Genomic DNA, 26,048 nt, shown 5'->3' on the forward strand with positions numbered 1-26,048 from the left:
CTCACTCCTCTACTCCTCCGCTGAGCTCACTCCTCTACTCCCGCACTGTGCTCACTCCTCTACTCCCGCACTGTGCTCACACCTCTACTCCCGCACTGTGCTCACTCCTCTACTCCCGCACTGTGCTCACTCCTCTACTCCCGCACTGTGCTCACTCCTCTACTCCCGCACTGTGCTCACGCCTCTACTCCCGCACTGTGCTCACTCCTCTACTCCCGCACTGTGCTCACTCCTCTACTCCCGCACTGTGCTCACTCCTCTACTCCCGCACTGTGCTCACTCCTCTACTCCCGCACTGTGCTCACTCCTCTACTCCCGCACTGTACTCACTCCTCTACTCCCGCACGGTGCTCAGTCCTCTACTCCCGCACTGTGCTCACTCCTCTACTCCCGCACTCTGCTCAATCCTCTACTCCCTCTATGTGCTCACTCCTCTACTCCCTCAATGTGCTCACTCATCTACTGCTCCACTGAGCTCACTCTTCTACTCCCGCACTGTGCTTACTCCTCTACTTCCGCACTGTGCTCACTGCTCTACTCCCGCACCGTGCTCACTCCTCTACTCCCGCACAGTGCTCAATCCTCTAATCCCGCACTGTGCTCACTCATCTACTCCCGCACTGTGCTCACTCCTCTACTCCCGCACTGTGCTCACTCCTCTACTCCCGCACTGTGCTCACTCCTCTACTCCCGCACTGTGCTCACTCCTCTACTCCCGCACTGTACTCACTCCTCTACTCCCGCACGGTGCTCAGTCCTCTACTCCCGCACTGAACTCACTCCTCTACTCCCGCACTCTGCTCAATCCTCTACTCCCTCTATGTGCTCACTCCTCTACTCCCTCAATGTGCTCACTCATCTACTGCTCCACTGAGCTCACTCTTCTGCTCCCGCACTGTGCTTACTCCTCTACTCGCGGACTGGGCCCACTCCTCTACTCCCTCTATGTGCTCAGTCCTCTACTCCCGCACTGTGCTCACTCCTCTACTCCCGCACTCTGCTCAATCCTCTACTCCCTCTATGTGCTCACTCCTCTACTCCCTCAATGTGCTCACTCATCTACTGCTCCACTGAGCTCACTCTTCTACTCCCGCACTGTGCTCACTCCTCTACTCGCGGACTGGGCCCACTCCTCTACTCCCGCCCTGTGCTCACTCCTCTACTCCCGCAGTGTGCTCACTCCTCTACTCCCGCTGTGTGCTCACTCCTCTCCTCCTTCACTGTGCTCACTCCTCTACTCCTTCACTGTGCTCACTCCTCTATTCCCGCACTGTGCTCACTCCTCTACTCGCGGACTGTGCTCACTCCTCTACTCCAGCACTGTACTCACTCCTCTACTCCCGCAAGGTGCTCAGTCCTCTACTCCCGCACTGTGCTCACTCCTCTACTCCCGCACAGTGCTCACCCCTCTACTCCCTCACTGTGCTCACTCCTCTGCTCCTCCACTGAGCTGACTCTTCTACTCCCGCTCTGTGCTCACTCCTCTACACCCGCACTGTGCTCACGCCTCTACTCCCTCACTGTGCTCACTCCTCTACACCCGCACTGTGCTGACTCCTCTACACCCACACTGTGCTCACTACACTACTCCCGAACTGTCTCACTCCTCTAATCCCGCTCTGTTTTCACTCCTCTACTCCCGCACTGTGCTCACTCCTCTACTCCCTCACTGTGCTCACTCCACTACTCCCGCACTGTGCTCACTCCTCTACTCCTGCACTGTGCTCACTCCTCTACTCCCGCTGTGCTCACTCCTCTACTCCCGCACTGTGCTCATTCCTCTACTCCCGCGCTGTGCTCACTCCTCTACTCCTGCATTGTGCTCACTCCTCTACTCCCGCACCGTACTCACTCCTCTACTCCCGCACGGTGCTCAGTCCTCGACTCCCGCACTGTGCTCACTCCTCTACTCCCACACTGTGCTCACTCCTCTACTCCCGCTATGTGCTCACTCCTCTACTCCCTCAATGTGCTCACTAATCTACTCCTCCACTGAATTCACTCTTCTACTCCCTCACTGTGCTCACTCCTCTACTCCCGCACCGCGCTCACTCCTCTACACCCGCACTGTGCTGACTCCTCTACACCCACACTGTGCTCACTCCTCCACTCCCGAACTGTCTCACTCCTCTAATCCCGCTCCGTTTTCACTCCACTACTCCCGCACTGAGCTCACTCCTCTACTCCTGCACTTTGCTCACTCCTCTAGTCCTGCACTGTGCTCACTCCTCTACTCCCGCACTGTGCTCACTCCTCTACTCAACCACTTTGCTCACTCCTCCACTCCCGCACTGTGCTCACTCCTCTACTCCCACACTCCTGCTCACTCCTCCACTCCCGCACTGTGCTCACTCCTCTACTCCCGCACTGTGCTCACTCCTCTACTCCCGCACTGTGCTCAATCCTCTCCTCCCGCACTGTGCTCACTCCTCTACTCCCGGACCGTGCTCACTCCTCTACTCCCGCACTGTGCTAACACCTCTACTCCCGCACGGTGCTCAGTCCTCTACTCCCGTACGGTGCTCAATCCTCTACTCCCGCACTGTGCTCACACCTCTACTCCCGCACTGTGCTCACTCCTCTACTCCCGCAATGTTCTCACTCCTCTACTCCCGCGCCGTGCTCACTGCTCTACTCCCGCACCGTGCTCACTCCTCTACTTCCGCACTGTGCTCACTCCTCTACCCCCGCACTCTGCTCAATCCTCTATTCCCGCACTGTGCTCACTCATCTACTCCAGCAGTCTGCTCACTCCTCTACTCCCGCACTGTGCTCACTCCTCTACTCCCGCACTGTGCTCACTCCTCTACTCCCGCACGGTGCTCACTCCTCTACTCACGCACTGTGCTCACTCCTCTACTCCCGCACTGTTCTCACTCCTCTACTACCGCACTGTACTCACTCTTCTACTCCCGCACTGTTCTCACTCCTCTACTCCCGCACTGTGCTCACTCCTCTACCTCCGCAATTTGCTCACTCCTCTACTCCCTCACTGTGCTCACTCCTCTACTCCTCCACTGAGCTCACTCTTCTGCTCCCGCACTGTGCTCACTCCTCTACTCCCGCACTGTGCTCACTCCTCTACTCACGCACTCTGCTCACTCCTCTACTCCCGCTGTGCTCACTCCTCTACTCTCGCACTGTGCTCACTCCTCTACTCACGCTCTCTGCTCACTCCTCTTCTCCCGCTGTGCTCACTCCTCTATTCCCGCACTGTGCTCACTCCTATACTCCCGCACTGTGCTCACTCCTCTACTCCTTCACTGTGCTCACATTTCTACTGCTCCACTGAGCTCACTCTTCTACTCCCGCACTTTGCTCACTCCTCTGCTCCCGCACTGTGCTCACTCCTCTACATCTGCGTCTTGCTCACTCCTCTACTCCCGCACTGTGCTCACTCTTCTACTCTCGCAGAGTGCTCACTCCTCTACTCGCGGACTGTGCTCACTCCTCTACTCCCGCACGATGCTCACTCCTCTACTCCCGCACTGTGCTCACTCCTCTACTCCCGCACGGTGCTCACTCCTCTGCTCCCGCACTGTGCTCACTCCTCTATTCCCGCACCTTGCTCACTCCTCTACTCCCGCACCGTGCTCACTCCTCTACTCCCGGACCGTGCTCACTCCTCTACTCCCGCACTGTGCTCACTCCTCTACTCCCGCACTATGCTCACTCCTCTACTCCCGCACTGTGCTCACTCCTCTATTCCCGCACTTTGCTCACTCCTCTAATCCCGCACCGTGCTCACTCCTCTACTCCCGCACCTTGCTCACTCCTCTACACCCGCACCGTGCTCACTCCTCTACTCCCGCACCGTGCTCACTCCTCTACTCCCGCACAGTGCTCACTTCTCTGCTCCCTCACCGTGCGCACTCCTCTATTCCCGCACTGTGCTCACTCCTCTACTCCTGCACTGTGCTCACTCCTCTACTCCCGCACTGTCCTCACTCCTCCACTCCCGCAATGTGCTCACTCCTCTACTCTCGCACTGTGCTCACTCCTCTACTCCTGCACTGTGCTCAATCCTCTACTCCCGCACTGTGCTCACTCTTATTCTCCCGCAACTTGCTCACTCCTCTACTCCCGCACTGTGCTCACTCCTCTACTCCCGCACTGTGCTCACTCCTTTACTCTCGCACTGTGCTCACTCCTCTACTCCCGCACTGTGCTCACTCCTCTACTCCCGCACTGTGCTCACTCCTCTACTCCCGCACTGTGCTCACTCCTCCACTCCCGCACTGTGCTCATTCCTCTACTCCCGCACTGTGCTCACTCCTCTAGTACCGCTCTGTGCTCACTCCTCTACTCCCGCACTGGGCTCACTCCTCTACTCCCGCAATGTGCTCACTCCTCTACTCCCGCACTGTGCTCACTCCTCTACCCCCGCACTGTGCTCACTCCTCTACTCCCGTACTCTGCTCACTCCTCTACTCCCGCACTGTGCTCACACCTCTACTCCTGCACTTTGCTCACTCCTCTAGTCCTGCACTGTGCTCACTCCTCTACTCCCGCAATGTGCTCACTCCTCTACTCCCGCACTGTGCTCACTCCTCTACTCCCGCACTGTGCTCACTCCTCTACTCAACCACTTTGCTCACTCCTCCACTCCCGCACTGTGCTCACTCCTCTACTCCCACACTCCTGCTCACTCCTCCACTCCCGCACTGTGCTCACTCCTCTACTCCCGCACTGTGCTCACTCCTCTACTCCCGCACTGTGCTCAATCCTCTCCTCCCGCACTGAGCTCACTCCTCTACTCCCGGACCGTGCTCACTCCTCTACTCCCGCACTGTGCTAACACCTCTACTCCCGCACGGTGCTCAGTCCTCTACTCCCGTACGGTGCTCAATCCTCTACTCCCGCACTGTACTCACACCTCTACTCCCGCAATGTGCTCACTCCTCTACTCCCGCAATGTTCTCACTCCTCTACTCCCGCGCCGTGCTCACTGCTCTACTCCCGCACCGTGCTCACTCCTCTACTTCCGCACTGTGCTCACTCCTCTACCCCCGCACTCTGCGCAATCCTCTATTCCCGCACTGTGCTCACTCATCTACTCCAGCAGTCTGCTCACTCCTCTACTCCCGCACTGTGCTCACTCCTCTACTCCCGCACTGTGCTCACTCCTCTACTCCCGCACGGTGCTCACTCCTCTACTCACGCACTGTGCTCACTCCTCTACTCCCGCACTGTTCTCACTCCTCTACTACCGCACTGTACTCACTCTTCTACTCCCGCACTGTTCTCACTCCTCTACTCCCGCACTGTGCTCACTCCTCTACCTCCGCAATTTGCTCACTCCTCTGCTCCCGCACTGTGCTCACTCCTCTACTCCTCCACTCTGCTCACTCTTCTACTCCTCCACAGAGCTCACTCCTCTACTCCTCCACTGAGCTCACTCTTCTGCTCCCGCACTGTGCTCACTCCTCTACTCCCGCACTGTGCTCACTCCTCTGCTCCCGCACTGTGCTCACTCCTCTACTCCTCCACTCTGCTCACTCTTCTACTCCTCCACAGAGCTCACTCCTCTACTCCCCCACTGTGCTCACTCTTCTACTCCCGCTCTGTGCTCACTCCTCTACTCCCGCACTGTGCTCACGCCTCTACTCCCTCACTGAGCTCACTCCTCTACTCCCGCACCGCGCTCACTCCTCTACACCCGCACTGTGCTGAATCCTCTACACCCACACTGTGCTCACTACTCTACTCCCGAACTGTCTCACTCCTCTAATCCCGCTCTGTTTTCACTCCTCTACTCCCGCACTGTGCTCACTCCTCTACTCCCTCACTGTGCTCACTCCACTACTCCCGCACTGTGCTCACTCCTCTACTCCCGCACTGTGCTCACTCCTCTACTCCCGCTGTGCTCACTCCTCTACTCCCGCACTGTGCTCATTCCTCTACTCCCGCGCTGTGCTCACTCCTCTACGCCTGCATTGCGCTCACTCCGCTACTCCCGCACCGTACTCACTCCTCCACTCCCGCACGGTTCTCAGTCCTCGACTCCTGCACTGTGCTCACTCCTCTACTCCCACACTGTGCTCACTCCTCTACTCCCGCTATGTGCTCACTCCTCTACTCCCTCAATGTGCTCACTCATCTACTCCTCCACTGAACTCACTCTTCTACTCCGGCACTGTGCTCACTCCGCTACTCCCGCACTGTGCTGACTCCTCTACTCCCGCACCGCGCTCACTCCTCTACACCCGCACTGTGCTGACTCCTCTACACCCACACTGTGCTCACTCCTCCACTCCCGAACTGGCTCACTCCTCTAATCCCGCTCCGTTTTCACTCCTCTACTCCCGCACTGAGCTCACTCTTCTACTCCCCCACTGTGCTCACTCCTCTACTCCCGCACTGTGCTCACTCCTCTACTCACGCACTCTGCTCACTCCTCTACTCCCGCTGTGCTCACTCCTCTACTCCCGCACTGTGCTCACTCCTCTGCTCACGCACTCTGCTCACTCCTCTACTCCCGCTGTGCTCACTCCTCTACTCCCGCACTGTGCTCACTCCTCTACTCCCGCACTGTGCTCACACCTCTACTCCTTCACTGTGCTCACATTTCTACTCCTCCACTGAGCTCACTCTTCTACTCCCGCACTTTGCTCACTCCTCTACTCCCGTACTCTGCTCACTCCTCTACTCCCGCACTGTGCTCACACCTCTACTCCTGCACTTTGCTCACTCCTCTACTCCCGCACTGTGCTCACGCCTCTACTCCCGCACTCTGCTCACTCCTCTATTCCTGCACTGTGCTCACTGCTCTACTCCCGCACTTTGCTCACTCCTCTAGTCCTGCACTGTGCTCACTCCTCTACTCCCGCACTGTGCTCACTCCTCTACTCAACCACTTTGCTCACTCCTCCACTCCCGCACTGTGCTCACTCCTCTACTCCCACACTCCTGCTCACTCCTCCACTCCCGCACTGTGCTCACTCCTCTACTCCCGCACTGTGCTCACTCCTCTACTCCCGCACTGTGCTCAATCCTCTCCTCCCGCACTGTGCTCACTCCTCTACTCCCGGACCGTGCTCACTCCTCTACTCCCGCACTGTGCTAACACCTCTACTCCCGCACGGTGCTCAGTCCTCTACTCCCGTACGGTGCTCAATCCTCTACTCCCGCACTGTGCTCACACCTCTACTCCCGCACTGTGCTCACTCCGCTACTCCCGCAATGTTCTCACTCCTCGACTCCCGCGCCGTGCTCACTGCTCTACTCCCGCACCGTACTCACTCCTCTACTTCCACACTGTGCTCACCCCTCTACCCCCGCACTCTGCTCAATCCTCTATTCCCGCACTGTGCTCACTCATCTACTCCAGCAGTCTGCTCACTCCTCTACTCCCGCACTGTGCTCACTCCTCTACTCCCGCACTGTGCTCACTCCTCTACTCCCGCACGGTGCTCACTCCTCTACTCACGCACTGTGCTCACTCCTCTACTCCCGCACTGTGCTCACTCCTCTACTACCGCACTGTACTCACTCTTCTACTCCCGCACTGTTCTCACTCCTCTACTCCCGCACTGTGCTCACTCCTCTACTCCCGCAATTTGCTCACTCCTCTACTCCCTCACTGTGCTCACTCCTCTACTCCTCCACTGAGCTCACTCTTCTGCTCCCGCACTGTGCTCACTCCTCTACTCCGGCACTGTGCTCACTCCTCTACTCCTCCACTCTGCTCACTCTTCTACTCCTCCACAGAGCTCACTCCTCTACTACCGCACTGTACTCACTCTTCTACTCCCGCACTGTTCTCACTCCTCTACTCCCGCACTGTGCTCACTCCTCTACTCCCGCACTGTGCTCACGCCTCTACTCCCTCACTGAGCTCACTCCTCTACTCCCGCACCGCGCATCCCTCCTCTACACCCGCACTGTGCTGACTCCTCTACACCCACACTGTGCTCACTACTCTACTCCTGAACTGTCTCACTCCTCTAATCCCGCTCTGTTTTCACTCCTCTACTCCCGCACTGTGCTCACTCCTCTACTCCCTCACTGTGCTCACTCCACTACTCCCGCACTGTGCTCACTCCTCTACTCCCGCACTGTGCTCCCTCCTCTACTCCCGCTGTGCTCACTCCTCTACTCCCGCACTGTGCTCATTCCTCTACTCCCGCGCTGTGCTCACTCCTCTACTCCTGCATTGCGCTCACTCCTCTACTCCCGCACCGTACTCACTCCTCCACTCCCGCACGGTGCTCAGTCCTCGACTCCTGCACTGTGCTCACTCCTCTACTCCCACACTGTGCTCACTCCTCTACTCCCGCTATGTGCTCACTCCTCTACTCCCTCAATGTGCTCACTCATCTACTCCTCCACTGAACTCACTCTTCTACTCTGGCACTGTGCTCACTCCGCTACTCCCGCACTGTGCTGACTCCTCTACTCCCGCACCGCGCTCACTCCTCTACACCCGCACTGTGCTGACACCTCTACACCCACACTGTGCTCACTCCTCCACTCCCGAACTGGCTCACTCCTCTAATCCCGCTCCGTTTTCACTCCTCTACTCCCGCACTGAGCTCACTCTTCTACTCCCCCACTGTGCTCACTCCTCTACTCCCGCACTGTGCTCACTCCTCTACTCACGCACTCTGCTCACTCCTCTACTCCCGCTGTGCTCACTCCTCTACTCCCGCACTGTGCTCACTCCTCTACTCACGCACTCTGCTCACTCCTCTACTCCCGCTGTGCTCACTCCTCTACTCCCGCACTGTGCTCACTCCTCTACTCCCGCACTGTGCTCACACCTCTACTCCTTCACTGTGCTCACATTTCTACTCCTCCACTGAGCTCACTCTTCTACTCCCGCACTTTGCTCACTCCTCTACTCCCGCACTGTGCTCACTCCTCTACACCTGCGCCGTGCTCACTCCTCTACTCCCGCACTGTGCTCACTCCTCTACTCTCGCTGTGTGCTCACTCCTCTACTCGCGGACTGTGCTCACTCCTCTACTCCCGCACGATGCTCACTCCTCTACTCCCGCACTGTGCTCACTCCTCTACTCCCGCATGGTGCTCACTCCTCTGCTCCCGCACTGTGCTCACTCCTCTATTCCCGCACCTTGCTCACTCCTCTACTCCCGCACCGTGCTCACTCCTCTATTCCCGGACCGTGCTCACTCCTCTACTCCCGCACTGTGCTCACTCCTCTACTCCCGCACTATGCTCACTCCTCTACTCCCGCACTGTGCTCACTCCTCTATTCCCGCACTTTGCTCACTCCTCTACTCCCGCACCGTGCTCACTCCTCTACTCCCGCACCTTGCTCACTCCTCTACACCCGCACCGTGCTCACTCCTCTACTCCCGCACCGTGCTCACTCCTCTACTCCCGCACCGTGCTCACTTCTCCGCTCCCTCACCGTGCGCACTCCTCAATTCCCGCACTGTGCTCACTCCTCTACTCCCGCACTGTGCTCACTCCTCTACTGCCGCGCCGTGCTCACGCCTCTACTCCCGCACTGTGCTCACTCCTCTACTCCCGCACTGTGCTCACTCCTCCACTCCCGCAATGTGCTCACTCCTCTACTCTCGCACTGTGCTCACTCCTCTACTCCCGCACTGTGCTCAATCCTCTACTCCCGCACTGTGCTCACTCTTATTCTCCCGCAACTTGCTCACTCCTCTACTCCCGCACTGTGCTCACTCCTCTACTCTCGCACTGTGCTCACTCCTGTACTCCCGTACTGTGCTCACTCCTCTACTCCCGCACTGTGCTCACTCCTCTACTCCCGCACTGTGCTCACTCCTCTGCTCCCGCACTGTGCTCATTCCTCTACTCTCGCACTGTGCTCACTCCTCTACTCCCGCACTGTGCTCACTCCTCTACTCCCGCACTGTGCTCACTCCTCTACTCCCGCACTGTGCTCATTCCTCTACTCCTGCACTGTGCTCACTCCTCCAGTACCGCTCTGTGCTCACTCCTCTACTCCCGCACTGGGCTCACTCCTCTACTCCCGCAATCTGCTCACTCCTCTACTCCCGTACTCTGCTCACTCCTCTACTCCCGCACTGTGCTCACACCTCTACTCCTGCGCTTTGCTCACTCCTCTACTCCCGCACTTTGCTCACGCCTCTACTCCCGCACTCTGCTCACTCCTCTATTCCTGCACTGTGCTCACTGCTCTACTCCTGCACTTTGCTCACTCCTCTAGTCCTGCACTGTGCTCACTCCTCTACTCCCGCACTGTGCTCACTCCTCTACTCAACCACTTTGCTCACTCCTCCACTCCCGCACTGTGCTCACTCCTCTACTCCCACACTCCTGCTCACTCCTCCACTCCCGCACTGTGCTCACTCCTCTACTCCCGCACTGTGCTCACTCCTCTACTCCCGCACTGTGCTCACTCCTCTACTACCGCACTGTACTCACTCTTCTACTCCCGCACTGTTCTCACTCCTCTACTCCCGCACTCTGCTCACTCCTCTACTCCCGCAATTTGCTCACTCCTCTACTCCCTCACTGTGCTCACTCCTCTACTCCTCCACTGAGCTCACTCTTCTGCTCCCGCACTGTGCTCACTCCTCTACTCCCGCACTGTGCTCACTCCTCTGCTCCCGCACTGTGCTCACTCCTCTACTCCTCCACTCTGCTCACTCTTCTACTCCTCCACAGAGCTCACTCCTCTACTCCCGCACTGTGCTCACTCCTCTACTACCGCACTGTACTCACTCTTCTACTCCCGCACTGTTCTCACTCCTCTACTCCCGCACTGTGCTCACTCCTCTACTCCCGCACTGTGCTCACGCCTCTACTCCCTCACTGAGCTCACTCCTCTACTCCCGCACCGCGCTCACTCCTCTACACCCGCACTGTGCTGACTCCTCTACACCCACACTGTGCTCACTACTCTACTCCTGAACTGTCTCACTCCTCTAATCCCGCTCTGTTTTCACTCCTCTACTCCCGCACTGTGCTCACTCCTCTACTCCCTCACTGTGCTCACTCCACTACTCCCGCACTGTGCTCACTCCTCTACTCCCGCACTGTGCTCACTCCTCTACTCCCGCTGTGCTCACTCCTCTACTCCCGCACTGTGCTCATTCCTCTACTCCCGCGCTGTGCTCACTCCTCTTCTCCTGCATTGCGCTCACTCCTCTACTCCCGCACCGTACTCACTCCTCCACTCCCGCACGGTGCTCAGTCCTCGACTCCTGCACTGTGCTCACTCCTCTACTCCCACACTGTGCTCACTCCTCTACTCCCGCTATGTGCTCACTCCTCTACTCCCTCAATGTGCTCACTCATCTACTCCTCCACTGAACTCACTCTTCTACTCTGGCACTGTGCTCACTCCGCTACTCCCGCACTGTGCTGACTCCTCTACTCCCGCACCGCGCTCACTCCTCTACACCCGCACTGTGCTGACTCCTCTACACCCACACTGTGCTCACTCCTCCACTCCCGAACTGGCTCACTCCTCTAATCCCGCTCCGTTTTCACTCCTCTACTCCCGCACTGAGCTCACTCTTCTACTCCCCCACTGTGCTCACTCCTCTACTCCCGCACTGTGCTCACTCCTCTACTCACGCACTCTGCTCACTCCTCTACTCCCGCTGTGCTCACTCCTCTACTCCCGCACTGTGCTCACTCCTCTACTCACGCACTCTGCTCACTCCTCTACTCCCGCTGTGCTCACTCCTCTACTCCCGCACTGTGCTCACTCCTCTACTCCCGCACTGTGCTCACACCTCTACTCCTTCACTGTGCTCACATTTCTACTCCTCCAATGAGCTCACTCTTCTACTCCCGCACTTTGCTCACTCCTCTACTCCCGCACTGTGCTCACTCCTCTACACCTGCGCCGTGCTCACTCCTCTACTCCCGCACTGTGCTCACTCCTCTACTCTCGCAGAGTGCTCACTCCTCTACTCGCGGACTGCGCTCACTCCTCTACTCCCGCACGATGCTCACTCCTCTACTCCCGCACTGTGCTCACTCCTCTACTCCCGCATGGTGCTCACTCCTCTGCTCCCGCACTGTGCTCACTCCTCTATTCCCGCACCTTGCTCACTCCTCTACTCCCGCACCATGCTCACTCCTCTATTCCCGGACCGTGCTCACTCCTCTACTCCCGCACTGTGCTCACTCCTCTACTCCCGCACTATGCTCACTCCTCTACTCCCGCACTGTGCTCACTCCTCTATTCCCGCACTTTGCTCACTCCTCTACTCCCGCACCGTGCTCACTCCTCTACTCCCGCACCTTGCTCACTCCTCTACACCCGCACCGTGCTCACTCCTCTACTCCCGCACCGTGCTCACTCCTCTACTCCCGCACCGTGCTCACTTCTCTGCTCCCTCACCGTGCGCACTCCTCTATTCCCGCACTGTGCTCACTCCTCTACTCCCGCACTGTGCTCACTCCTCTACTGCCACGCCGTGCTCACGCCTCTACTCCCGCACTGTGCTCACTCCTCTACTCCCGCACTGTGCTCACTCCTCCACTCCCGCAATGTGCTCACTCCTCTACTCTCGCACTGTGCTCACTCCTCTACTCCCGCACTGTGCTCAATCCTCTACTCCCGCACTGTGCTCACTCTTATTCTCCCGCAACTTGCTCACTCCTCTACTCCCGCATTGTGCTCACTCCTCTACTCCCGCACTGTGCTCACTCCTCTACTCTCGCACTGTGCTCACTCCTCTACTCCCGCACTGTGCTCACTCCTCTACTCCCGCACAGTGCTCACTCCTCTACTCCCGCACTGTGCTCACTCCTCTACTCCCGCACTGTGCTCATTCCTCTACTCCCGCACTGTGCTCACTCCTCTACTCCCGCACTGTGCTCACTCCTCTACTCCCGCACTGTGCTCACTCCTCTACTCCCGCACTGTGCTCATTCCTCTACTCCCGCACTGTGCTCACTCCTCTAGTACCGCTCTGTGCTCACTCCTCTACTCCCGCAGTGGGCTCACTCCTCTACTCCCGCAATGTGCTCACTCCTCTACTCCCGTACTCTGCTCACTCCTCTACTCCCGCACTGTGCTCACACCTCTACTCCTGCACTTTGCTCACTCCTCTACTCCCGCACTGTGCTCACGCCTCTACTCCCGCACTCTGCTCACTCCTCTATTCCTGCACTGTGCTCACTGCTCTACTCCCGCACTTTGCTCACTCCTCTAGTCCTGCACTGTGCTCACTCCTCTACTCCCGCAATGTGCTCACTCCTCTACTCAACCACTTTGCTCACTCCTCCACTCCCGCACTGTGCTCACTCCTCTACTCCCACACTCCTGCTCACTCCTCCACTCCCGCACTGTGCTCACTCCTCTACTCCCGCACTGTGCTCACTCCTCTACTCCCGCACTGTGCTCAATCCTCTCCTCCCGCACTGTGCTCACTCCTCTACTCCCGGACCGTGCTCACTCCTCTACTCCCGCACTGTGCTAACACCTCTACTCCCGCACGGTGCTCAGTCCTCTACTCCCGTACGGTGCTCAATCCTCTACTCCCGCACTATGCTCACACCTCTACTCCCGCACTGTGCTCACTCCTCTACTCCCGCAATGTTCTCACTCCTCTACTCCCGCGCCGTGCTCACTGCTCTACTCCCGCACCGTGCTCACTCCTCTACTTCCGCACTGTGCTCACTCCTCTACCCCCGCACTCTGCTCAATCCTCTATTCCCGCACTGTGCTCACTCATCTACTCCAGCAGTCTGCTCACTCCTCTACTCCCGCACTGTGCTCACTCCTCTACTCCCGCACTGTGCTCAATCCTCTACTCCCGCACGGTGCTCACTCCTCTACTCACGCACTGTGCTCACTCCTCTACTCCCGCACTGTGCTCACTCCTCTACTACCGCACTGTACTCACTCTTCTACTCCCGCACTGTTCTCACTCCTCTACTCCCGCACTGTGCTCACTCCTCTACTCCCGCAATTTGCTCACTCCTCTACTCCCTCACTGTGCTCACTCCTCTACTCCTCCACTGAGCTCACTCTTCTGCTCCCGCACTGTGCTCACTCCTCTACTCCCGCACTGTGCTCACTCCTCTGCTCCCGCACTGTGCTCACTCCTCTACTCCTCCACTCTGCTCACTCTTCTACTGCTCCACAGAGCTCACTCCTCTACTCCCGCACTGTGCTCACTCCTCTACTACCGCACTGTACTCACTCTTCTACTCCCGCACTGTTCTCACTCCTCTACTCCCGCACTGTGCTCACTCCTCTACTCCCGCAATTTGCTCACTCCTCTACTCCCTCACTGTGCTCACTCCTCTACTCCTCCACTGTGCTCACTCTTCTACTCCCGCTCTGTGCTCACTCCTCTACTCCCGCACTGTGCTCACGCCTCTACTCCCTCACTGAGCTCACTCCTCTACTCCCGCACCGCGCTCAATCCTCTACACCCGCACTGTGCTGACTCCTCTACACCCACATTGTGCTCACTACTCTACTCCCGAACTGTCTCACTCCTCTAATCCCGCTCTGTTTTCACTCCTCTACTCCCGCACTGTGCTCAGTCCTCTACTCCCTCACTGTGCTCACTCCACTACTCCCGCACTGTGCTCACTCCTCTACTCCCGCACTGTGCTCACTCCTCTACTCCCGCTGTGCTCACTCCTCTACTCCCGCACTGTGCTCATTCCTCTACTCCCGCGCTGTGCTCACTCCTCTACTCCTGCATTGTGCTCACTCCTCTACTCCCGCACCGTACTCACTCCTCCACTCCCGCACGGTGCTCAGTCCTCGACTCCTGCACTGTGCTCACTCCTCTACTCCCAAACTGTGCTCACTCCTCTACTCCCGCTATGTGCTCACTCCTCTACTCCCTCAATGTGCTCACTCACCTACTCCTCCACTGAACTCACTCTTCTACTCCGGCACTGTGCTCACTCCGCTACTCCCGCACTGTGCTGACTCCTCTACTCCCTCACTGTGCTCACTCCTCTACTCCCGCACCGCGCTCACTCCTCTACACCCGCACTGTGCTGACTCCTCTACACCCACACTGTGCTCACTCCTCCACTCCCGAACTGGCTCACTCCTCTAATCCCGCTCCGTTTTCACTCCTCTCCTCCCGCACTGAGCTCACTCTTCTACTCCCCCACTGTGCTCACTCCTCTACTCCCGCACTGTGCTCACTCCTCTCCTCACGCACTCTGCTCACTCCTCTACTCCCGCTGTGCTCACTCCTCTACTCCCGCACTGTGCTCACTCCTCTACTCACGCACTCTGCTCACTCCTCTACTCCCGCTGTGCTCACTCCTCTACTCCCGCACTGTGCTCACTCCTCTACTCCCGCACTGTGCTCATACTTCTACTCCTTCACTGTGCTCACATTTCTACTCCTCCACTGAGCTCACTCTTCTACTCCCGCACTTTGCTCACTCCTCTACTCCCGCACTGTGCTCACTCCTCTACACCTGCGCCGTGCTCACTCCTCTACTCCCGCACTGTGCTCACTCCTATAGTCTCGCAGAGTGCTCACTCCTCTACTCGCGGACTGTGCTCACTCCTCTACTCCCGCACGATGCTGACTCCTCTACTCCCGCACTGTGCTCACTCCTGTACTCCCGCATGGTGCTCACTCCTCTGCTCCCGCACTGTGCTCACTCCTCTATTCCCGCACCTTGCTCACTCCTCTACTCCCGCACCGTGCTCACTCCTCTACTCCCGGACCGTGCTCACTCCTCTACTCCCGCACTATGCTCACTCCTCTACTCCCGCACTGTGCTCACTCCTCTATTCCCGCACTTTGCTCACTCCTCTACTCCCGCACCGTGCTCACTCCTCTACTCCCGCACCTTGCTCACTCCTCTACACCCGCACCGTACTCACTCCTCTACTCCCGCACCGTGCTCACTCCTCTACTCCCGCACCGTTCTCACTTCTCTGCACCCTCACCGTGCGCACTCCTCTATTCCCGCACTGTGCTCACTCCTCTACTCCCGCACTGTGCTCACTCCTCTACTGCCGCGCCGTGCTCACGCCTCTACTCCCGCACTGTGCTCACTCCTCTACGCCCGCACTGTGCTCACTCCTCCACTCCCGCAATGTGCTCACTCCTCTACTCCCGCACTGTGCTCACACCTCTACTCCCGCACGGTGCTCAGTCCTCTACTCCCGTACGGTGCTCAATCCTCTACTCCCGCACTGTGCTCACACCTCTACTCCCGCACTGTGCTCACTCCTCTACTCCCGCACTGTACTCACTCCTCTACTCCCGCGCCGTGCTCACTGCTCTACTCCCGCACCGTGCTCACTCCTCTACTTCCGCACTGTGCTCACTCCTCTACTCCCGCACTCTGCTCAATCCTCTATTCCCGCACTGTGCTCAATCATCTACTCCAGCAGTCTGCTCACTCCTCTACTCCCGCACTGTGCTCACTCCTCTACTCCCGCACGGTGCTCAGTCCTCGACTCCCGCACTGTGCTCACTCCTCTACTCCCACACTGTGCTCACTCCTCTACTCCCGCACTCTGGTCACTCCTCTACACCCGCACTGTGCTCATTCCTCTACCACCGCATGAGCTCACTCCTCCATTCCCGCTCTCTGCTCACGCCTCTACTCCCGCACTGTGCTCACACCTTTACGCCCGCACTGTGCTCACTCCTCTACTGCCGCACTGTGCTCACTCCTTTACTCCCGCACTGTGCTCACTCCTCTTCTCCCGAACTGTCTCACTCCTCTAATCCTGCTCCGTTTTCACTCCTCTACTCCCGCACTGTGCTGAATCCTCTACACCCTCACTGTGCTCACTCCTCTACTCCCGCACCGCGCTCACTCCTCTACACCCGCACTGTGCTCACTCCTCTACTCACGCACTCTGCTCACTCCTCTACTCACGCACTGTGCTCACTCCTCTACTCCCGCACTGTGCTCATTCCTCTACTCCCGCGCTGTGCTCACTAATCTACTCCCGCACTGTGCTCACACCTCTACTCCCTCATTGTGCTCGCTCCGCTACTACCGCACCGTGCTCAATCCTCTACACCCGCACTGTGCTCACTCCTCTACTCACGCACTCTGCTCACTCCTCTACTCACGCACTGTGCTCACACCTCTACTCCGGCACTGTGCTCACTCTTCTACTCCCACACTGTGCTCACTCCTCTACTCCCGCGCTGTGGTTAGTCCTCTGCTCCCGCACTGTGCTCACTACTCTACTCCCACACTGTGCTCACTCCTCTACTCTCCCAATGTACTCACTCGTCTCCTCCCGCACTGTGCTCTACTCCCGCACTTTGCTCACTCCTCTACTCCCGCAATGTGCTCACTCCTCCACTCCCGCACTGTGCTCACTCCTCTACTCCCGCACTGTGCTCACTCCTATCCTCGCGCACTGTGTTCACTTCTCTGCTCCCGCACTGTGCTCACTCCTCTACTCCCGCACTGTGCTCATTCCTCGACTCCCGCAGTGTGCTCTACTCCCGCACTGTCCTCACTCCTCTACTCCCGCACTGTGCTCACTCCTCTACTCCCGCACTGTGCTCACTCCTCTTCTCCCGCACTGTGCTCACTCCTCTACTCCCGCACTGTGTTCACTTCTCTACTCCCGCACTGTGCTCACTCCTCTGCTCCCGCACTGTGCTCACTCCTCTACTCCCGCACTGTGCTCATTCCTCTACTCCCGCACAGTGCTCACTCCTCCACTCCCGCACCTTGCTCACTCCTCTGCTTCCGCACTGTGCTCACGCCTCTACTCCCGCACCGTGCTCACTCCTCTACTCCCGCACTGTGCTCACTCCTCTACTCCCGCACTGTGCACCCTCCTCTACTCCCGCACTGTGCTCACTCCTCTACTCCCGCACTGTGGTCACTCCTCTACTCCCGCACTCTGGTCACTCCTCTACACCCGCACTGTGCTCATTCCTCTACCACCGCATGAGCTCACTCCTCCATTCCCGCTCTCTGCTCACGCCTCTACTCCCGCACTGTGCTCACACCTTTACGCCCGCACTGTGCTCACTCCTCTACTGCCGCACTGTGCTCACTCCTTTACTCCCGCACTGTGCTCACTCCTCTTCTCCCGAACTGTCTCACTCCTCTAATCCTGCTCCGTTTTCACTCCTCTACTCCCGCACTGTGCTGAATCCTCTACACCCTCACTGTGCCCTCTCCTCTACTCCCGCACCGCGCTCACTCCTCTACACCCGCACTGTGCTCACTCCTCTACTCACGCACTCTGCTCACTCCTCTACTCACGCACTGTGCTCTCTCCTCTACTCCCGGACTTTGCTCACTCCTCTACTCCCGCACTGTGCCCACTCCTCTACTCCAGCACCGTGCTCACTCCTCTACTCCTGCACTGTGCCCACTCCTCTACTCCCGCACTGTGGTCACTCCTCTACTCCCGCACTCTGGTCACTCCTCTACACCCGCACTGTGCTCATTCCTCTACCACCGCATGAGCTCACTCCTCCATTCCCGCTCTCTGCTCACGCCTCTACTCCCGCACTGTGCTCACACCTTTACGCCCGCACTGTGCTCACTCCTCTACTGCCGCACTGTGCTCACTCCTTTACTCCCGCACTGTGCTCACTCCTCTTCTCCCGAACTGTCTCACTCCTCTAATCCTGCTCCGTTTTCACTCCTCTACTCCCGCACTGTGCTGAATCCTCTACACCCTCACTGTGCTCACTCCTCTACTCCCGCACCGCGCTCACTCCTCTACACCCGCACTGTGCTCACTCCTATACTCACGCACTCTGCTCACTCCTCTACTCACGCACTGTGCTCACTCCTCTACTCCCGCACTGTGCTCATTCCTCTACTCCCGCGCTGTGCTCACTAATCTACTCCCGCACTGTGCTCACACCTCTACTCCCTCATTGTGCTCGCTCCGCTACTACCGCACCGTGCTCAATCCTCTACTCCTGCAATGTGCTCACACCTCTACTCCGGCACTGTGCTCACTCTTCTACTCCCACACTGTGCTCACTCCTCTACTCCCGCGCTGTGGTTAGTCCTCTGCTCCCGCACTGTGCTCACTACTCTACTCCCACACTGTGCTCACTCCTCTACTCTCCCAATGTACTCACTCGTCTCCTCCCGCACTGTGCTCTACTCCCGCACTTTGCTCACTCCTCTACTCCCGCAATGTGCTCACTCCTCTACTCCCGCACTGTGCTCACTCCTCTACTCCCGCACTGTGCTCACTCCTATCCTCGCGCACTGTGTTCACTTCTCTGCTCCCGCACTGTGCTCACTCCTCTACTCCCGCACTGTGCTCATTCCTCGACTCCCGCAGTGTGCTCTACTCCCGCACTGTCCTCACTCCTCTACTCCCGCACTGTGCTCACTCCTCTACTCCCGCACTGTGCTCACTCCTCTTCTCCCGCACTGTGCTCACTCCTCTACTCCCGCACTGTGTTCACTTCTCTACTCCCGCACTGTGCTCACTCCTCTGCTCCCGCACTGTGCTCACTCCTCTACTCCCGCACTGTGCTCATTCCTCTACTCCCGCACAGTGCTCACTCCTCCACTCCCGCACCTTGCTCACTCCTCTGCTTCCGCACTGTGCTCACGCCTCTACTCCCGCACCGTGCTCACTCCTCTACTCCCGCACTGTGCTCACTCCTCTACTCCCGCACTGTGCACCCTCCTCTACTCCCGCACTGTGCTCACTCCTCTACTCCCACACTGTGCTCACTCCTCTACTCCCGCACTGTGCTCACTCCTCTACTCCCGCTCTGTGCTCACTCCTGTACTCTCCAAATGTACTCACTCCTCTACTCCCGCACTGTGCTCACTCCTCTACTCCCGCACTGTGCTCACTCCTGTACTCCCGCACCGTGCTCACTCCTCTACTCCCGCACCGTGCTCACTGCTCTACTCCTGCACTGTGTTCACGCCTCTACTCCCGCACTGTGCTCTCTCCTCCACTCATGCACTGTGTTCACTCCTCTACTCCCGCACTGTGCTCACTCCTCTACTCCCGCACTGTGCTCACTCCTCTACTCCAGCACTGTGCTCACTCCTCTACTCCCGCACTGTGCTCACTCCTCTATTCCCGCACTGTGCTCACTCCTCTACTCCCGCACTGTGTTCACTTCTCTACTCCTGCACTGTGCTCACTCCTCTACTCCCGCACTCTGCTCATTCCTCTACTCCCGCAATGTGCTCACTCCTCCACTCCCGCATGGCGCTCACTCCTCTATCCCGCACTGCTCTTACTCCTCTACTCCCGCACTGTGCCCACTCCTCTACTCCTGCACTGTGCTCACTCCTCTACTCCCGCACCGTGCTCACTCCTCTACTCCCGAACTGTGCTCACTCCTCTAATCCCGCTCCGTTTTCACTCCTCTACTCCCGCACTGTGCTCCCCCCTCTACTCCCGCACTGTGCTCACTCCTCTGCTCCCGCACTGTGCTCACTCCTCTACTCCCGCACAGTGCTCACTCCTCTACCCTCCCAATGTACTCACTCCTCTCTCCCGCACTGTGCTCTACTCCCGCACTGTGCTCACTCCTCTACTCCCGCACTGTGCTCACTCCTCTACTCCCGCACTGTGCTCACTCCTCTACTGCTGCACTGTGCTCACTCCTCTACTCCCGCACTGTGCTCATTCCTTCACGCCCGCACTGTGCTCACTCCTCTACTCCGGCTCTGTGCCCACTCCACCACTTCCGCACCGTGCCCACTCCTCTACTCACGCACCGTGCTCACTCCTCTATTCCTGCACTGTGCTCACTCCTCTATTCCCGCACTGTGCCCACTCCTCTACTCCCGCACTGTGCCCACTCCTCTACTCCCGCAATGTGCCCACTCCTCTACTCCCGCACTTTGCCCACTCCTCTATTCCTGCACTGTGCTCACTGCTCTATTCCCGCACTGTGCCCACTCCTCCACTCCCGCACTGTGGTCACTCCTCTACTCCCGTACCGTGCTAACTCCTCTACCCCGCACTGTGGTCAAACCTCTACTCCCGCGCTGTGCTCACTCCTCTACTCCCGTGCCGTGCTCACTCCTCTACCCCGCACCGTGCTCACTCCTCTACTCCCGCACCGTGCTCACTCCTCTACTCCCGTACTGTGCTCACTCCTCTATTCCCGCACTGTGCTCACTCCTCTACTCTCGCGCCATGCTCACTCCTCTACTCCCGCACCGTGCTCACTCCTCTACTCCCGCACTGTGCTCACTCCTCTACTCCCGAACTGTGCTAACTCCTCTACCCCCGCACTGAGTTCACTCCTTTATTTCCACAATGTGCTCACTCCTCCACTCCTGCATGGTGCTCACTCCTCTAATCTCGCACCGTGCTCACTCCTCTACTCCCGTACTGTTCTTACTCCTCTACACCTGCAGTGTGCTCATTCCTCTACCCCCGCATGAGCTCACTCCTCTATTCCCGCTCTATGCTCACTCCTCTACTCCCGCACGGTGCTCACACATTTACGCCCGCACTGTGCTCACTGCTCTACTGCCGCAATGTGCTCACTCCTCTACTCCCGCAATGTGCTCACTTCTCTACTCACGCACTCTGTTCACTCCTCTCCTCCCGCTGTGCTCACTCCTCTACTCCCGCACTGTGCTCACTCCTCTACTCCCGCACTGTGCTCTACTCCTTCACTGTGCTCACATTTCTACTCCTCCACTGAGCTCACTCTTCTACTCCCGCACTTTGCTCACTCCTCTACTCCCGCACTGTGCTCACTCCTCTACACCTGCGCCGTGCTCACTCCTCTACTCCCGCACTGTGCTCACTCCTATACTCTCGCAGAGTGCTCACTCCTCTACTCGCGGACTGTGCTCACTCCTCTACTCCCGCACGATGCTGACTCCTCTACTCCCGCACTGTGCTCACTCCTGTACTCCCGCATGGTGCTCACTCCTCTGCTCCCGCACTGTGCTCACTCCTCTATTCCCGCACCTTGCTCACTCCTCTACTCCCGCACCGTGCTCACTCCTCTACTCCCGGACCGTGCTCACTCCTCTACTCCCGCACTATGCTCACTCCTCTACTCCCGCACTGTGCTCACTCCTCTATTCCCGCACTTTGCTCACTCCTCTACTCCCGCACCGTGCTCACTCCTCTACTCCCGCACCTTGCTCACTCCTCTACACCCGCACCGTACTCACTCCTCTACTCCCGCACCGTGCTCACTCCTCTACTCCCGCACCGTTCTCACTTCTCTGCACCCTCACCGTGCGCACTCCTCTATTCCCGCACTGTTCTCACTCCTCTACTCCCGCACTGTGCTCACTCCTCTACTGCCGCGCCGTGCTCACGCCTCTACTCCCGCACTGTGCTCACTCCTCTACGCCCGCACTGTGCTCACTCCTCCACTCCCGCAATGTGCTCACTCCTCTACTCCCGCACTGTGCTCACACCTCTACTCCCGCACGGTGCTCAGTCCTCTACTCCCGTACGGTGCTCAATCCTCTACTCCCGCACTGTGCTCACACCTCTACTCCCGCACTGTGCTCACTCCTCTACTCCCGCACTGTTCTCACTCCTCTACTCCCGCGCCGTGCTCACTGCTCTACTCCCGCACCGTGCTCACTCCTCTACTTCCGCACTGTGCTCACTCCTCTACTCCCGCACTCTGCTCAATCCTCTATTCCCGCACTGTGCTCACTCATCTACTCCAGCAGTCTGCTCACTCCTCTACTCCCGCACTGTGCTCACTCCTCTACTCCCGCACGGTGCTCAGTCCTCGACTCCCGCACTGTGCTCACTCCTCTACTCCCACACTGTGCTCACTCCTCTACTCCCGCACTCTGGTCACTCCTCTACACCCGCACTGTGCTCATTCCTCTACCACCGCATGAGCTCACTCCTCCATTCCCGCTCTCTGCTCACGCCTCTACTCCCGCACTGTGCTCACACCTTTACGCCCGCACTGTGCTCACTCCTCTACTGCCGCACTGTGCTCACTCCTTTACTCCCGCACTGTGCTCACTCCTCTTCTCCCGAACTGTCTCACTCCTCTAATCCTGCTCCGTTTTCACTCCTCTACTCCCGCACTGTGCTGAATCCTCTACACCCTCACTGTGCTCACTCCTCTACTCCCGCACCGCGCTCACTCCTCTACACCCGCACTGTGCTCACTCCTCTACTCACGCACTCTGCTCACTCCTCTACTCACGCACTGTGCTCACTCCTCTACTCCCGCACTGTGCTCATTCCTCTACTCCCGCGCTGTGCTCACTAATCTACTCCCGCACTGTGCTCACACCTCTACTCCCTCATTGTGCTCGCTCCGCTACTACCGCACCGTGCTCAATCCTCTACTCCTGCAATGTGCTCACACCTCTACTCCGGCACTGTGCTCACTCTTCTACTCCCACACTGTGCTCACTCCTCTACTCCCGCACTGTGCTCACTACTCTACTCCCACACTGTGCTCACTCCTCTACTCTCCCAATGTACTCACTCGTCTCCTCCCGCACTGTGCTCTACTCCCGCACTGTGCTCTACTCCCGCACTTTGCTCACTCCTCTACTCCCGCAATGTGCTCACTCCTCTACTCCCGCACTGTGCTCACTCCTCTACTCCCGCACTGTGCTCACTCCTATCCTCGCGCACTGTGTTCACTTCTCTGCTCCCGCACTGTGCTCACTCCTCTACTCCCGCACTGTGCTCATTCCTCGACTCCCGCAGTGTGCTCTACTCCCGCACTGTCCTCACTCCTCTACTCCCGCACTGTGCTCACTCCTCTACTCCCGCACTGTGCTCACTCCTCTTCTCCCGCACTGTGCTCACTCCTCTACTCCCGCACTGTGTTCACTTCTCTACTCCCGCACTGTGCTCACTCCTCTGCTCCCGCACTGTGCTCACTCCTCTGCTCCCGCACTGTGCTCACTTCTCTACTCCGCACTGTGCTCATTCCTCTACTCCCGCACAGTGCTCACTCCTCCACTCCCGCACCTTGCTCACTCCTCTGCTTCCGCACTGTGCTCACGCCTCTACTCCCGCACCGTGCTCACTCCTCTACTCCCGCACTGTGCTCACTCCTCTACTCCCGCACTGTGCACCCTCCTCTACTCCCGCACTGTGCTCACTCCTCTACTCCCGCACTGTGGTCACTCCTCTACTCCCGCACTCTGGTCACTCCTCTACACCCGCACTGTGCTCATTCCTCTACCACCGCATGAGCTCACTCCTCCATTCCCGCTCTCTGCTCACGCCTCTACTCCCGCACTGTGCTCACACCTTTACGCCCGCACTGTGCTCACTCCTCTACTGCCGCACTGTGCTCACTCCTTTACTCCCGCACTGTGCTCACTCCTCTTCTCCCGAACTGTCTCACTCCTCTAATCCTGCTCCGTTTTCACTCCTCTACTCCCGCACTGTGCTGAATCCTCTACACCCTCACTGTGCTCACTCCTCTACTCCCGCACCGCGCTCACTCCTCTACACCCGCACTGTGCTCACTCCTCTACTCACGCACTCTGCTCACTCCTCTACTCACGCACTGTGCTCTCTCCTCTACTCCCGGACTTTGCTCACTCCTCTACTCCCGCACTGTGCCCACTCCTCTACTCCAGCACCGTGCTCACTCCTCTACTCCTGCACTGTGCCCACTCCTCTACTCCCGCACTGTGGTCACTCCTCTACTCCCGCACTCTGGTCACTCCTCTACACCCGCACTGTGCTCATTCCTCTACCACCGCATGAGCTCACTCCTCCATTCCCGCTCTCTGCTCACGCCTCTACTCCCGCACTGTGCTCACACCTTTACGCCCGCACTGTGCTCACTCCTCTACTGCCGCACTGTGCTCACTCCTTTACTCCCGCACTGTGCTCACTCCTCTTCTCCCGAACTGTGCTGAATCCTCTACACCCTCACTGTGCTCACTCCTCTACTCCCGCACCGCGCTCACTCCTCTACACCCGCACTGTGCTCACTCCTATACTCACGCACTCTGCTCACTCCTCTACTCACGCACTGTGCTCACTCCTCTACTCCCGCACTGTGCTCATTCCTCTACTCCCGCGCTGTGCTCACTAATCTACTCCCGCACTGTGCTCACACCTCTACTCCCTCATTGTGCTCGCTCCGCTAATCCCGCACCGTGCTCAATCCTCTACTCCTGCAATGTGCTCACACCTCTACTCCGGCACTGTGCTCACTCTTCTACTCCCACACTGTGCTCACTCCTCTACTCCCGCGCTGTGGTTAGTCCTCTGCTCCCGCACTGTGCTCACTACTCTACTCCCACACTGTGCTCACTCCTCTACTCTCCCAATGTACTCACTCGTCTCCTCCCGCACTGTGCTCTACTCCCGCACTTTGCTCACTCCTCTACTCCCGCAATGTGCTCACTCCTCTACTCCCGCACTGTGCTCACTCCTCTACTCCCGCACTGTGCTCACTCCTATCCTCGCGCACTGTGTTCACTTCTCTGCTCCCGCACTGTGCTCACTCCTCTACTCCCGCACTGTGCTCATTCCTCGACTCCCGCAGTGTGCTCTACTCCCGCACTGTCCTCACTCCTCTACTCCCGCACTGTGCTCACTCCTCTACTCCCGCACTGTGCTCACTCCTCTTCTCCCGCACTGTGCTCACTCCTCTACTCCCGCACTGTGTTCACTTCTCTACTCCCGCACTGTGCTCACTCCTCTGCTCCCGCACTGCGCTCACTCCTCTACTCCCGCACTGTGCTCATTCCTCTACTCCCGCACAGTGCTCACTCCTCCACTCCCGCACCTTGCTCACTCCTCTGCTTCCGCACTGTGCTCACGCCTCTACTCCCGCACCGTGCTCACTCCTCTACTCCCGCACTGTGCTCACTCCTCTACTCCCGCACTGTGCACCCTCCTCTACTCCCGCACTGTGCTCACTCCTCTACTCCCACACTGTGCTCACTCCTCTACTCCCCCACTGTGCTCACTCCTCTACTCCCGCTCTGTGCTCACTCCTGTACTCTCCAAATGTACTCACTCCTCTACTCCCGCACTGTGCTCACTCCTCTACTCCCGCACTGTGCTCACTCCTGTACTCCCGCACCGTGCTCACTCCTCTACTCCCGCACCGTGCTCACTGCTCTACTCCTGCACTGTGTTCACGCCTCTACTCCCGCACTGTGCTCTCTCCTCCACTCATGCACTGTGTTCACTCCTCTACTCCCGCACTGTGCTC

The sequence above is a fragment of the Somniosus microcephalus genome, chromosome 2, assembly GCF_052327205.1.
Source record: "Somniosus microcephalus isolate GS21.2 chromosome 2, FLI_Smic_1.0, whole genome shotgun sequence".
NCBI lineage: Eukaryota > Metazoa > Chordata > Chondrichthyes > Squaliformes > Somniosidae > Somniosus > Somniosus microcephalus.